General features: G+C 43.9%; 2 pseudogenes across 1 annotated transcript; one reads left to right on the plus strand and one right to left on the minus strand.

Moving 5' to 3' along the window:
* Positions 1 to 314: 314 nt before the first annotated feature.
* On the minus strand, positions 315 to 3,291 carry LOC101977413 (saoe class I histocompatibility antigen, A alpha chain-like; annotated as a pseudogene). Its single transcript, XR_013425322.1, has 5 exons — positions 3,093 to 3,291; positions 2,527 to 2,776; positions 2,020 to 2,294; positions 1,142 to 1,417; positions 315 to 1,018 (listed from the first exon to the last, which is right to left on the minus strand). The product of XR_013425322.1 is annotated as a saoe class I histocompatibility antigen, A alpha chain-like (transcript).
* A 4,612-nt stretch (positions 3,292 to 7,903) lies between these two features.
* Positions 7,904 to 10,388, plus strand: LOC101977692 (putative ATP-dependent RNA helicase DDX43 pseudogene; annotated as a pseudogene).
* Positions 10,389 to 16,253: the final 5,865 nt, after the last annotated feature.

A 16,253-nucleotide genomic window follows, 5' to 3' on the forward strand; every position in this document is an offset into this window, starting at 1 on the left:
AGTTGGAACTTTATTGAAATGACAGTAGGATGCAGGAAGAGAACTGAAGGAATTCTGTACTGCTCAATCCCAAAGATGACAGCTGTCTCACACTGGAAAAGAAAGTATTACAAACAAATTCAGATCACTCATTGTAATGGAGACACTCTGAACAACCATTAAACACTCAAAATGTCAAAAATCCTTCTAAGAGTCCCTATAACACAGGAGCCACCCCATTCCCCAACCCCTCTCCATCTTCAGGCCCTCCAGGTTCTCACCATTATAAGAAGTGAGTGACACATCAAATCTCCAAGCACTGACAATACCTGAGCCAAACAAAACAGAAACTGGTCAGAGTGCACAGAAACTGTGGACAATAGAGGAACTATGGGATGGATCAGTCCTCCCATTACTCCCTGAAACACTTTCTCAAGGGTCCCAGGGATCACTGTGCTTCATTTTAATAGGTAGCTGGTACATAGGTCCCCTTTTATTACACCTGTGGGGAGAAAGCATCCTGTGAGAGAACAGGTTGAAAATATGTCTTGGAGGTATCTCCTAGTCCTGGACACTAGGGAAATCTCCAGGACTATAACTATAGATATAGGGAAGGATCAGAGGAGACAAGAGGAAAGTAAATGGGTAGGGATAGAGCCAACTGCTCTCCTGGAGGTCTGTCCTCAGCAGGAAAATTCCTCTCTGGCCTCTAAATGCTGGGAATCAGGTCATCTCTACTACAAAAATCAAGAGCATATATTTGTCCCTTAGTTTCTATGCACTTAACAAAGAGTAAGGAGGATCCATGGTTGGATTAGGGCATGTGGAGATATTAATTCCAACGAACAAGGCAGGGCACACTTCTACCAAGTACTTGAAACCACCAGTGGGGACAAAAATTCAGACCCTGCACTTTCCCTACCAGTGTTTTTCTTTTTCCACAAGACAAAAGCAACCACAGCTCCAGGGACAACAGCTCCAAGGAGGACCAGGCCAGCAACAATTCCCATGATGGGGATGGTAGGCTGAGGGGGTGGTTCTGGGAGAAGGCAAGTCAGGTGAGGGGTCTGATCCCCAGCTCTCAGTTCGTACACTGCTGAGGGTCTCCAGAAAGCCTACTGCTTTTCTGAAGAGAGGATCTGTGCCCTCATCCCCTCCTTACCCCATCTCAGGGTGAGGGGCTCAGGCAGCCCCTTATGATGCACATGACATGTGTATCTCTGCTCCTCTCCAGCAGGCACCACCACAGATGCCCATTTCTGGAAGTTTCCATCTCCTGCAGGTCTGGTCTCCACAAGTTCCATGTCCTGGGTCTGGTCCTCCCCATCCTGTTGCCAAGTCAGGATGATCTCCTTAGGGTAGAAGCCCAGGGCCCAGCACCTCAGTGTGATGTTTCCTTCAGGGCTAGGATGGTGAGTCACATGTGTCTTTGGAGATTCTGAGAGGAAGAATATAGAAATTCAGACATTATTGCATTACCTTTCATGGGCCAATGAAGCAGCTCTCACATGACCATCCTGAGGATGGACAACAGGATTGGAGAGTGGAAGGGAACATAAAACCTAGACACAAGCCAGGAATGAGGCGGCTTCTAGTTTAACCTATTCCTTTAAAGTTCTAGAATGAGATTGAGACAACCCAGTATTAGGCTTCAGGTCCCTGAGAGGGACTTCAGATTCTGGTCTTGGTAGAGGCTGAGACATGTGGAAAACCTGGAGTTAGACCTCCAAGGACACTAGGCTGGAAAGGACCAGACAGTCTGTCCTTGATGCTACCAAGACTACTCCACAGAACTGTGGTCATTACTTATTGTCTTTCCCACCAGCCAAATAGAGAGAGGCAGGATCCCTCACTAGTCCTGAGAGAAAGTGGCCTTCAGTTCCTCTCTAGTTCAGCACCGGGGAATCCAGCCCACTCACTGCCCTTGGGACTAAGGAGCAGGAGGGTGTTCTGTAGTGGGTGCCATTCTCCTCCCCTCCTTGTGGGAAGCTAGCCAAGGGATCTACAGGAGATAAGCAGTTGTCCAGCAGCCACTCATACCTACTCACTGCAGTGTCTCCTTTTCATTCTCCAGGTATCTGGCGAGCCACTCCACACAGGTGCCCTCCAGGTAGGCCCTGAAGCCCCTGTGCCACCGGCTGCCTCCCATTTTCTCAGGGTGATCTGAGCAGCCATGTCAGCTGCGGTCAAGGATTGCAGGTCCTCCTTCAGGGCAATGTAATCAGCGCCATCATAGGCTGACTGCTGGAACCCGCGGAGGAGGCGTCCCTCTGGTCCCAGCTCGCAGCCATTCAGCTTCTGGAGTGTGTGAGAGCCTGTCCCCGCCCCGAGGTCAGCCGCATCCCCGCCCCGTCCACCCCGCGAGTTTTCCTCCCTAAACTGCAAAGGAAACCCTGTCACAGTCCGCGAGGACACTTTCTGTGTCGAGCGTCTCCGCGGGTCCCTCAGACTTGGGGTGAAACTCGGTTGAGGGAATCCCTGACATCTGGGGACCCTCCATGAGGGATATTAGAGGTCGCGACTTCACACAGGGCCCGGGTCACTCACCGCCCTCGCTCTGGTTGCAGTAGCCCGCAGGGTGTTCAGGTTCACTGCGTGATTCTGCGCCTTGTTCTTAGCAATCCCTGTGTTTATGCTACTCTGGCCCCAGCTTCTCCATCCAAGGCGCCCTGGGCTCCATCCTTGGTGTCCCGGAGTCGCTGTCGAAGCGTGTCGTCCACGTAGCCCACTTCCGTGTACCAGGGCTCCCCGACCGGCCGGGACACGGAGATTTCGAAACACGTCAAGGAGTGGGAGCCTGGGGGCGGGGAGCCGCTGAGACCTGCAGGACTCTCCTCCTGATGCCAGACCCTGGTCCCAGGCTGACAAGGCCAAGAACAGAGGAGCAGGGTGGAGAGACACTAAAGGGCAATGGGACTTAAAATGGCTGGATTCAGGGGCTGGAGTGGAGGATCAGGAACAGCAGACCCTCTAGCCACGAAGGGGAGTGTATGGGCCCTTACTTGTCCTGAGAGACAATGGAGACTTTAATTTTTCTGTGTCCTGTGCTCTCACAGGAAGGTCCCCTGGCTCCTCCCTCGAAGAGGCCATTTCCCTCCCCACCCTGCACTCACCTGCCCAGGTCTCAGTCAGGACCAGGGCCTCTGATAGCAGCAGGAGCAGCTTTCTGGAAGCCATAATCCCCAATGTGCAATTCTGTGGAGATTTTGCGTCCAGGCCAGTAGGTTGGAACTTTACAACTGAACTGTGGTGAAGCTGATTCGCTTCTCTAGGAGCAAGACAAACAATGGGAGTGAGAACTAGGGCCCTGTCAGGAGTGTCCAGGCAGAACTACCTGACCCAGGTTGGGAAAATGAGAAGTGAAACACCAGGCAGAAGGGGAATCCCCAGTGGTCTGTGTCCACACCCCAGACCCCTCTGCAGACCCTGAGTGCCAAGCCCAGGACCTAGGACTTTGCCAGAATGAACTTCTGTTCCAATCGCTCTTTATCAAGCTGTCCCTTTGATTCCTGCCTCAGGGAGTAAATCAGCAGTTCTCAAACGTTTTGGTTTCAGGGTCTTTACATGCTCTTAGAAAGTAGTGTGCACTCCAGAGGTAATCATTTGTATGTGGATTATGTCTACCAATATTTGCCACATTAGAAATAGCAATTAATTCCAATTTAAAGATATTTTATTGCTTCAGAATATTGACAGCCTATTGCATGTTAACAGAAACAATAATTTCAAAGAGAATGAACTGTTTTCCAAAATAAAAAGATTTAATCAGAAGACTTGATCATTTTACTTTTACAGTTTTGAAAGTCCTTATTTCTCATTAGAAAACTGCTAGATATTCACATCTTCTGCATTTAACCTGTGATTTTCGTTGAGACAAAAAAATGCAGCCTCATACAAATATGTAGGAGGAATGTTTTTAATAAAGTTTTTGATAACTGTGGCTATTCATCTTTTTAAATTATTTTTTAGTTGTAGATGGACACAATATCTTTGTTATCTATCTATCTATCTATTTATTTATATGGTGCTGAGGATTGACCCTAGTGCCTCACGCATGTAAGGCAAGCGCTCATCCACTGAGCTACAACGCCATCCCCTTCATCTTTGATACAACACTAAAATGACATAAGAGCATGTAAAGACCCTGAACCAAAATGTTTGAGAACTGCTGATTTACTCCCTGAGGCACGAATCAAAGGAACAATGTTCATACTGAAAGGTTCATACTATTCATGAAACATTGTCATTGAATAGAACATAGTCTATTTCATTGACGTCTGTGGATGTCTTGCATATTGAATGTATCTTGTCCTAATGCATGATATTTTTTAAAGTCATGCATTGATGGACCAAGTTGTATAGATCTTCTACTGTGAACATATTTAAGTTCAGATAATCAAAAAGTCATATGTTCATATTACCACAGATTTCACCAGAAAGTGTTGTTGTAGGTACTTGGGAATCCGTCAAATATTGAAGTAGTTTCTCTGTCATTTTTTTAAGCAAAAAATGTGACTGGTACAATTCACCAAATGGCTTTTTTTTAACACAAAAACCCTACATTGGAATGTAGTAGAAGTGCTTTATGTGTATTTCCCTTCTATCAATTAAGTGTTTTTATAATGTAGACACTGGAATGGAGATTTAATAAATTTAATGATTTTTAATACTTCAATGAGGACATGTTTAAATGAATTGGCATTTTCCCCCTTCTACAGTTAAAAGGTTCTCAAGAAAACAATACATACTTTTGCAGTTTGACACCATATCTTGCATCTTGCCAAGGTTTACTTTAATGTAAATAATGTTTTAGTGACATTATAAAAATGATTTGTAATCATATTGATTCTTTGAAATGGTCTGAGCACCTCCAAGTCTTCCCCAGATCACAGTTTGAGAATTGCTGCTCTGAACCAACAGTGGAGAGCTCCCAACTGGTTCTAACTTCTTTGCTTGATCTTCTGCCACTATTCTGAATAATTTCGAAAACATGTAAAAGATATGGTATTTGTAAATAAGTAATTATGCACAATTATGTATACAAAGAAAGGAAGTTTTTACAAATAAAAAAGTGATCATATAAATAAATAATTTTATAGATGATTTTAATGATTAAAGCAATACCAGAAAAGAAGTAGTACAACTGGAAAAGTAATGGTAAGGAAGACAGAAGTATAAGAGCGCAAGTCTAACAATAAGGGATTCCCAATAACTAATGATAAGATTTCCAAAATAATTGAGAATCAGGATCGATTTTAAAATCTCAAGAAACTTTCTCAGCATTTTCAGCCTTCCACAATTACATGTGAATTACACCCAAACAAATGAAAACAGACCCATATTAAGGTATGTTATGATGAAATTTCTGAAAGAAGGTAGAAAAAAAGGGACCCTGAACATTTCAACAGACAGAAAATAAATGCAGCTACTCCAGCAGGGTGTACTTTATTGGGCAGTCAAAGAAAAATAACTAATGAATGTTATGGACACTCTCCCTATGTGCATATACAGCAAAATACAAAATTAATATTAATGTCAGACATACATGGATCCTTAGACTCGGTTTCTTAGTCCTAGAAAGAGACAGAGACAGGAAGAAATTTAATGGAATAATCACTTTGGGATCTCACTTTGTCTCTCCACTTATAAGAGTATAAATTGGAGGCCAAGAAAGTTGGATCCCCAATTGGAGTATCAGAGGACTAAGTTGATATATGTTATTTAGAACTTAGTCAATGGAACTTAGGTGCCTGTGATGTGCTGGATCAAGTTCCTTTAGTTCACTGTTCCTGGAACTAAAATTAGTGATTTCATCCTTCAGCTCTGCTCCATCTCTTGAATTTTCTTTCAACCTTAGGGAAATCTCACACTGACAGAATATTGATAGAAGTCAGACATCACTTCCTTCCATAAAAGAAGTAAATTCACATTTGTCAACATTATGGCATTTGAGCATTGTACTAGTAGGCTTTGGCTCTACTGGTCAGATGACAACATCCCATGACCAAGATGTACTGACACAGAGAAGCTAGGTTTGTGGAGAAGAGCAGGGAGACTATGGCCAGTGCCTCATTAAGGGGTCCTTCTTCCTGCACAGGATAATTCAAGCCACCCTAAAACTTGCAGTCTCAGATAATTAGTAAATAACAAAGCACAAATACTCAGAAATATATTTTTATAAAACAAAACCCCTAATAGGTCTAGTCTAGATGGATTCTGGAACTACACAAAGGGAAAATGGTTCTGGAGGTTTATTTAAGGGGGTACATCAGTCAGTCCCTAGGGGTCATCTTCCATTCTGTTTTGTCCTTGTCCCTCAGTTGAACTTTGTCCCACCATGACTAGTGGACATAGGGACTTTGACATTATCCTGTCTTTGCTCAGTCTCCAGAACCTTAGGTAGTGAGAGCTTTGTGTGGTTGGGTCAGCCTAGGATCAAGCCTGGCTCTGGCTCTTAGCTGCCAAGTTTCCTGTGTTGATGTTTTGTTTCTTTGTTTCCATGGGAGGATACTTCCTGTTCTTGTTCTTTTGTGTGCATTCTTTTGTGTCATTCTTCTTTTGGTTTTCCCTTGATTCTGTCACAGAAATCATCTGTCCCAAAATTGTCCCCACTAAGCCTCCAGGAGTCTGGAGGGACACAGGTGAGGATAATTGAATGCATGGCAGGTGCTCAGTGTAGGAGATGCTGTGCTGTGACATGCACTAGAATTGCAGGTGAGGTGCCCGTTGGCAGTGGGACAGACAAATGTGGAAATATTTAGGAGAAATTTCTGGAGTGGAGAATTAGATCTAGACAATACCTCCATATAAATGATAGTTAAAACCATGAGAAGAGATTGGGTGTAGCAGAGAAAGGGAGCAAGGACTGATCCCTGGTGCTCCAGTGATTCAATGTCACTGTCACTATCTGGGTATAACAAAATAGGAACTTGTCAGATCCTACACTAGACATGGCTAAAGGAGAAATTATGGGGTAGTTGAGCCCCATCCCAGTGTTGGGGTTATCAGTACCCAGGCAGAGCAGATTCCTGCTTGGAGGTGTGAACCCGCTGGGAAATTTAAAAGTCTGAAAATAATCAATAAGGAACAAATAACAAGAGGAAAAAAATAGTTTTCTAGGCTGGGGTCTGGTGGGTTTTCCAGCCCTGGCAGGAACTAAGCAAGGAAAAAGGCCTAAATTCTTTATTTAAGAGGAAATACATCAAAAGCTTTCAGTGTGGCATCCTTCTTGAGTAAAACAGGATAAGATTAAAAAAAATAAAAGAAGAAGAATTGTTTGGGGCTAGAGAGGTTATGCCCACTTAAAGTGGTTGCATATGAACTATGGCTGTGAGCTAAGGCAGAGTGTCAGCTTTAGTCTGAGCAATCTGCAACCAGTGGATTCACATCAGGACTTCCCTCAAAAAAGCAACCACCCTGACTTGTGATGGCTTAAACAAACCCATAATTCATACACAGCCTCCAACACCAGGGCCCCCCATTTAACTCTCACCTCTTTCTCCACCTGTGAGAAGAAAATAACTTGGGAGAAGGCAGAGCAATGAGTGTCTCCAGGAACCAGACAATCCTGAATTCTAGGGAAGTTACAGAACTATGACTGCAGACCCACAAAAGTAACAGAAAACAGGAAGAAAGAAATGTGAATAGATTGAGACCAAGTGCCATCTTGGAGATTTGTCTTCAGCAGAAATCTTCCCCTCTGATTTAAAAATTTAAAAAATTAAAATAAAAGACTACAAAACAAAACTGCAGTATATGGATCAAACATCTTACTCCTCGAAATACTGATCCACAAAAAAAAATAACTGTGAAAATGCTAGAAATGAGATAAAAACAAATATGAATATGTATGGTGTCTATGGTCACAATTAAACAAAAAGGAAAAAAGATCTTGATGAAAAGTTAAAAGTTAAAGAGGACTTCTATGCGGGAGCTGTTGGGTGGTGCAGAGCCTGATAGGTCTGGCCCGCAGAATCTTCGCAGAACCTTGTCTAGGCAAGAAGCAAGAGCCAATGCTTCCTCTTGGGTCATTGCTTGGCCTGGAAACTCCACTGCGCCCTGGGCTCCAGGCTCCGGAGCTGAATCCACTAGGTCACTAGGTCTGGGAAGTAGTAGGGGTGGCAGAGGTGGTGGCTGGAGAGACTCCTCTGGCCTCCCTAAAACTGTGGCACCTGGTCGCGGGGAACCGCTGCTCTCCTTTGGATTCAAGAACGACTTGGTCAGAGCGATGATTGGTCATGGAGGGTCAAAAATAAAAGAAATCCAAAATATGACAAACACCAGAATACAGGTAATAAAAGGAAATCTTGAGGCAGAAGTCAAAATTTTTGGCAACAAGGCAATGCAAATAAAAGCGAAAGCAGTGATAGAAAATTTTGTTAAAAACCAAGAAAATAACAATTCAGAACGCCGAGTTGATTTACCTCCGATTAAGAAAAACTTTTATGTTGAATCATTAACAATAGTTCTATGATAGAAGTGCAAGTAGACAACTGGAGGAAGGAAAATTTTAATATAACATGTGATAATTTGAAAGATGGTGTGAAGCACCCTATCCCTAATCCTACCTGTAAATTTGAAGATGCCTTTCGATGTCACCCTGGAGTTACGGAAAACATTAAAAGGGAAGGTTTCCAGAAGCTAAAGTCAGTTCAATCACAGGCATAGCCAATAATTTTACAAGGAATAGATCTTATTGGAGTCACACAAACTGGAACAGGGAAGACACTATCATATTTAATGCCTGGATTCATTCATCTAGACTCTCCACCAGTAGCTAGAGAGAAAAGGTATAGACCTAGAATGTTAGTCCTTACACCAACTCGGGAATTGGCTCTTCAAGTTGAAGCTGAATGTTCTAAATATCCATATAAAGGTCTTACAAGTGTTTGCATATATGGTGGTGGAGATAGAGATGGACAAATACAAGATTGTGGGAGACAAACTTTACACGTGACTGGGTTACACTCCCCAGCTGGGTGCTGAGGCGCTCAGTAGCAGAAATGTGGCAGAGCTTTCCCCACCCTTCTTGGCTCCAAAGATAAGTGTCTTGTACATGGGTGTGTCTTGCTACAGCCCCTTGAGTGAAGCTATGCTCACCTGTTCCTTTGTAATATAACCCCTTGCCCTGTTTAGGATACAATCTTCCATGGAAGTGCCTTGTGTGTGTCCCCTTCTCTTACTGTGCCCTTGGGTGTGGCCTACCCAGGTGTCAGTCAAGTTGCTGACAGTGGACATCAGGAAGACTCAGACCCCTGAAACCTGATCCCTTGCCTCATTTAAATAACTTCTCCTCAATAAAAGGGGTCAGCGCATGCTCTCTCTCTCTCTCTCTCTCTCTCTCTCTCTCTCTCTCTCTCTCTCTCTCTGTTCCTTTGGACCCTTAAGGTCAGAGGAGCCTTCACAGCAATCCCAAAGAAAAAGGTATTTGTGTCTTTTGTGTGGTTATTTTGCGCAGCCCGGTTATCCCAGTTTAACTGAAGTGACCCCTGAGCCTTTAAGTCGTGAGAACAGAAACCCAGCACAAAATGTTTCAAAAGGTGTACACATCATTATTGCAACTCCCGGAAGACTGAATGATCTGCAAATTAATAACTTTGTGAATTTGAGAAGTGTAACATACTTGGTTTTAGATGAAGCAGACAAGATGCTGCACATGGGATTTGAACCCCAGATAATGAAGATTTTGTTAGATGTATGCCCCAACAGATAATTATGACAAGTGCTACCTGGCCATATGCTGTCTGTCAACAGTCTTATTTGAAAGAACCAATGATTGTCTATATTGGTTCTTTAGATCTCATTGCTGTAAATTCAGTGAAGCAAAATATAATCATCACAACAGAGGAAGAGAAGCAAACTCATATTCAAACTTTTTTTTTGAGAGTATGTCACCTAAAGATAAAGTCATTGTGTTTGTCAGCAGGAAAGCTGTTGCTGATCACTTATCAAGTGACCTAATTCTCAGACACATATCAGTACAGTCTCTTCATGGCAACAGAGAACAGAGTGATTGTGAGAAAGCATTAGAGAACTTTAACAGGTAAAGTGAGACTATTGATTACTACTGATTTGGCATCTAGAGGTCTTGATGTACATGATATCACCCATGTATATAATTATGATTTTCCATGGAATATTGAAGAATATGTACACATAGTAGGGAGAACTGGAAGAGCAGGGAGAACTGGAAGAGCAGGGAGAACTGGCATGTCAATTAGTCTTATCTAGAAATGATTGAAGGGTTGCCACTGAATAATATTCTGGAAAGAGCATATCAGAGTATTCTAGAGGAGCTTGTCTTAATGGCCAAGAGATACAAGGCAAATAAACTAAAAAGAGAAATGGCGGGGGGGGGTGGTGAATGGGAAGACCTCAAGAAAATCCCCAGAAGTTTAATTAATGACTAAATGCTGAAAAGGCATACTAACCTGCCAGAGAATTAAAGATATTTTAGAAATATGTTATTTCAGATGGAAAGAAGTATTGAAATGTGTCACGACCCCCTTGCCCGCAAGGAAGACGCGACTCAGGAATCTTCTTTCAGCAGTGTATTCAGGCCCTTGATATTTTTCTAATAATCCTCCGAATAATCCTTGGATGCCCCTCCCAGCCTTAATAAAGCACCGCGAACCCCAATGCGAAGCTGCCACGTGGACCCTTCTCACAGGGTGTTAGAAAACAACACGCCAACTCTCTCTGATAAGGAGTTGACAACACGCCAACTCTCTCTGATACGGAGTTGTCCTTCACAGACCACAGCGGAGCCAGCGCCATCATGTAATGGCGACCACATTCCGCAGGAACGGCTCACCACAGCTCCCCCTTTTTGTTTTACTAAGACAATACAGGCGAGGGTAGAGGTCCTATCCCACTGTGCAGAAGTGGCTGCATAGTATGGCCCAGCCCTAGGGGGCGCCTTCCCCAGATCTGACACCATATCAGCCGACGCCTTTTTTCGTGGGGCGGGGCGGAGACACGTCAAACCCGCATGCAATAGAACATGCTCCCCTTGATGTCCCTCTTCTCAATGGATCACTCAAGTGCAGTGCCTTGCCTCGCATCCTGTATCGTGACGATGGTGAGTAAGAGGGAATAGCTGAGGTTGAACTGTGGCTGTCTAGAAGTACAACTACAAACAAGTTGGCAGCACCCTGAAAGAAAGGCACGGACTTTAAGGCGATAGAGAAGCACTAGCATGGAAACCCATCTGCGTGCAATGGCAGCAAGACCGGCAGAGTGCAAAGGCTTTCCAACGCTAGAAGAATGACAAAAGAAGGACATGTTGATCCCAGTGCAATGTTATAAGAACTTGGGGTGCAACGAACATGTCAAAGGCACTAGTTTGGAAACCCATCTGCGTGCAATGGCAGCAAGGCCTGCAGAGTGCAAGGGCTTTCCAACACTAAGAGAATAACGAGGAAAGACATGTCAATCCCAGTGCAATGTTATAATAACTTGGGGTGCAATGACCATGTCAAAGATTTACTGTTTAAGATGCGCAAGCCAGACTTGAGGTGAGTTGCCATTTTCTAAAGCTGCAAGAGCTTGTATGATCATAGCCTTATCTTGAGCACTACGAGCTTTAAGGCGACAGAGAAACCACAAACAGAGGAACATACCAAAACAACACAGTGCACCAAAAATGCCTACTCCCACCCACTCCTTAAAAAAGGAAAAAGCAGAAGATATCCAATTGGTGAATTGACCCAGAGTCACGGGATCGACACGGGTACTGTTCAGGACAGCTATCTGGGTTAGTTGAGACTGGATCATGTCTTCCGCTTCCATGGACCAATTCCCGGCCAAATATCCACCAATGATGTGGGAAGCATTCCTGGAATCATTAAATCTGACAGAGGTTATACATAAATGTGCACGTTGGTCAATGCAGCCTAAAAGTACTAGGTCAGCCAATTCCTCTACCTGAGCTTGAAGAAAATCTATTCTTTGGTTGGAAGCTAAAATCCCTGACAAAACATGTTGATTAATCGCATTTTGCGATTCAAGTATAGTGGACGTTTGTTGAACAACTTGATTAATGGTGGCAGCAGTTTGTACTTGACTGGCCATGGCTACTCCGGCCGTAACTGCTGCAGCAGCAGATGCCGCCACGGCTGTCACTATAGCTGCTGTGATTCCAAAATCTCTGCGGACTCTAAGTATCTGGATCCGCAGTGACTGGGATTGGGACAAAAGTTGGAATTTTCATAATCACTGCTACAGTCCAAGAACCATTCCAACACTCAGACAAGAAACAGGTAATATTAGAACAATCCAGCATCCCCGATGAGGTGTCATTAGCTAAAAGGAACAGGAACGAGGATTGGATACAGACCATTGCAGGAGGCAATGTGGCATAATGTAACAGAGAGTTGAACGAAACAGATGAAAGCCTATTACCTCGTTCACTCTCCTTAGTAGTGCCAGAAACATTAGCCAGCCAACTTTTGGCTCCTAGTAATTGAGCCAATGCAGAAATATCGGCTGAAGCCCCCTTCTCATTGGAAATGAGCCATTGAAACCAGGACCAACCTGTTCCTGTAGAGGAGTTGGCATTGTAGTTAAAGTTATAAACATATCTCTTAAGAGGGGGGGAAAAGGAGAAACCTTTAGCAACTTGATGTTTCTCCCAAGAATGATCCTGACAAGGCGTAAATGTTGGGGGAAAACCAAAATTAGGGGTACAGTAGGGAGAGGCCTTGAAATGAGTGGCATTGCAAGTACTATTAGAAGAAGGAGGCATTGGGATTAGTACCTTGGAGATAATAGCTAAAGTAGTTATGTTTAAAACAGAGCTAGTTGCGGGGGTCCCTGAGCCTGATTGCTTCCCTGAAACTACTTGGCTCAATACAGCACTGAGAATACTCCCTGAGACTCGACTGGACCGCAATGGGTCCTCCCAGTTAGTCAAATTTTTGGTCTTAAGGCTAATACAATTAGTGTTCCCAAGGCTGAAACAAAGATTAACTTGAGACTGATTAAAAATATTTTCCATGTCCCTTCTAGGAGAGGTACAAGGAGCAGACATCTCACATGAGGTAGAAAAAAGAGTGGGGAGGACACTAGAATTACTATGAATTGGCATTGGCATTGGCCATGCCCGTGCCACTGCCCACCACTGCATTGGTGTCATCTGTACCGTTGGCACCAGCATCAGAGCCAGAGCACTCATCAGAATGAAGCTCCTCATCATGGGACTGTTGTGGCACCTCCTGCTGCTGGTTAGTAGATCTCGAGACTCTTCTTGTCAGGCGTTCAGGGATCCACAGCGGCTCCGTGCGATCCTGGGGAAAAACACATACAGATCCTCGTGCCCATGTCAGCACGGGGTCAAGGCCGTTCCATTGGCCCGTAAGAACATCCTTCCACTTAACATAGCCAGTCACAGAGGGCTGAGGGGACACATGTCTATCGGCCGCAGAGCGGCCATGAATATCCAAATTCAAAAAATTAATGGTAAAAAGAGCTAAGGACAGGCGTTCTTTAGGAGTGTGGTCAACTCCTATTCCCCCTTTTTGTTTTTCTAAGGTTTCTTTTAAGGTGCGGTGGGCACGTTCAACAATGCCTTGCCCTTGAGGATTGTAGGGCAACCCATGAGCAAGTTGTACTCCCATAGTAGAACAAAAAGATCTAAACTGTCTGCCAGTATAAGCAGGTCCATTATCAGTCTTAAGGGATGCAGGTGCACCCCATGCTGCCCATGCCTCTAAGCAATGAGTAATGACATTACGTGCCTTTTCTCCCGATAAAGCAGAAGCATGAATGATTCCAGAGTATGTGTCAATAGAAACATGGACATATTTGAGGTTACCAAAGTCAGGCACGTGAGTTACGTCCATTTGCCAGACAACCAATGGCTTCAATCCTCGTGGGTTTACACCATAAGTAGGAGGATGAAGAAATGTGACACAATGGGGACATTGTAATACTATCTGACGAGCATCCGCTCTTGAGATGGAAAAACGTCTGCGCAGTGTCATAGCATTGACATGAAAGTTGTGATGAAACAATTTAGCTTCTTCTAAGGAGGAGGCCAAGCATACCAACTGGCTTCTAGTTGCCGAGTCAGCACAGGCATTACCCTGTGATAACGGGCCAGAAAGAGAGGTGTGAGCCCGAATGTGCATTAGATAGAAAGGGGCAGTACGGCTACGGATAAGCAGTTGAAGCTGATTAAAGTAAGTAGATACAGTATGGGTGTCACTAATAGCTCCTACAGCCTCCAGAATTTTGAGCGCCTGCACCACATAGATGGAGTCCGAAATGAGATTGAAAGGAAAAGAACACTGTTTAAAAACTTCAATGACAATTTGTAGTTCTACCCATTGTGGATTTCCAGGAGCAAATTGATGCTGGACAGGGGGAGAGTCATTAATCACATAAGCTCCCATTCCAGACTTAGAGCCATCAGTAAAAATGTTAACAGCCCCCGGAATTGGAGTGGGTGAAGTTACTTTAGGGAAAATGATGGGATGTTCTTTAACAAAATGGAGTAATGGATGAGAAGGGTAATGATTATCAATATCCCCTTGAAACTAGCAACATAGAATGGCCCAGTTGTCTAGAGTAGCACACAAAACATTAATTTGAACTTTAGAATAGGGTATGATAAGAGAAGAAGGTGCTTGTCCGAAAAATTGAATGCTCTGTTGAATCCCTCTAAGTGCTAACGCTGCAACAGCATCAGGATAGTATTCTAAAGATTTTCCTGGGGATACATGTGGGTGTATCCGTAGTAAAGGCCCATCTTGCCACAGTACTCCAGTAGGCTGCCGCATAGTGGCAAGCACACATAACTGGAAAGGTTTATCACTCTGGAGCCTGCATAGAGTAGCATGTTGTATAGCTTCTTCTACTTTTATAAGGGCCGCTCTGGCCTCTTTAGTAAGGGTATGAGGGGAAGTAAGATCTGGATCACCCTTAAGAATAGCATACAAAGGCTGGAGCACGATATTAGGAATATGTAAATAACCTCTTATCCAATTAATATCTCCCAACAGTTTTTGAAAATCATTTAGAGTTTGGAGATCCTGAGTTCTTATAGTAACTTTTTGTGGTTTTAATATGTCATATCCAATCGTCGCTCCCAAATACTTAATAGAATCCCCTGTTTGATATGAATTACATATCCCCTTTTTAGGTGCAATATGTAATCCATATTGAGCTAACAACTTCACCAGGTCTTTATAGGCCTCATTAACTGACTGCTCTAATTTGGCTGCCAATAATACATCATCCATATAATGAATAATCTTGATGGAAGGATATTTTTGTCTAAGAGGTGCGAGTGCCTTCCCTACATACATCTGACAAATCGTGGGACTGTTAGACATTCCCTGTGGTAAAACAACCCACTCAAACCTTTGATCTGGTTCCTCGTGATTACACGAGGGAAGGGTGAAGGCAAAACGCTGTGAGTCTTTAGGATGCAAAGGAATAGAAAAGAAACAGTCCTTAATGTCAATAGCAATGATATGCCAGCCCTGAGGAACAGAGGAAAGCAGCGGCAGCCCTCTTTGAATGGGCCCCATAAGTTGCATTTGAGCATTAACTGCTCGTAAATCATGCAGTAGGCGCCACTTCCCTGATTTTTTCTTAATGACAAATATGGGAGTATTCCATGGAGAAGTAGAATGTTGAATGTGGCCCAAGTCAAGTTGTTCTTTAACTAGGTCATGGGCTGCTGCCAGTTTAGCCGAGGGAAGGGGCCACTGAGGCACCCAAACAGGCTCCTCGGTGAGCCAAGTTATGGGTATTTGTCTTTGGTGCATTGCTCAAAGACCAATTGCTTGATAAGGGGCATGGCTCTATCAGGATCTCCAAAAATCTTTCCAGCGGCATCCACCATCCTTGCTACAAAATCTGAAAAGGGTTCTGTAGGGCCTTGTATAATTTTAGTCAGGTTACCAGACACCTCTCCTCTATTTGGAAGTGATTTCCATGCCCGAATGCAAATATTATTAATCTGGTCATATGCTTCAAGAGGAAATCCTGTCTGTTGATTAGCAAATCTCCCTTGTCCCAAAAGCATGTCTTTGTCCCAATGGGGGTGTCCTGCTGCATGATTTTGGGCGGCCTGCTCTGCTGTGCCCTCTAGCACAAATGCTCTCCAGTCCAAATATTTGCCTGGGGAGACGCAAGCCCGAACGAGGCTAGCCCAATCAGAGGGAGTCATGCAATATCTAGACAGATTCTCCACCTGAGTTAGTGTAAAAGCGGCATCGACCCCATAAGTGCGCACAGACTCCGCCAGGGTCTTTACCATTTTGAAA

Source organism: Ictidomys tridecemlineatus, chromosome 8, assembly GCF_052094955.1.
Source record: "Ictidomys tridecemlineatus isolate mIctTri1 chromosome 8, mIctTri1.hap1, whole genome shotgun sequence".
In the NCBI taxonomy this organism is placed as follows: domain Eukaryota; kingdom Metazoa; phylum Chordata; class Mammalia; order Rodentia; family Sciuridae; genus Ictidomys; species Ictidomys tridecemlineatus.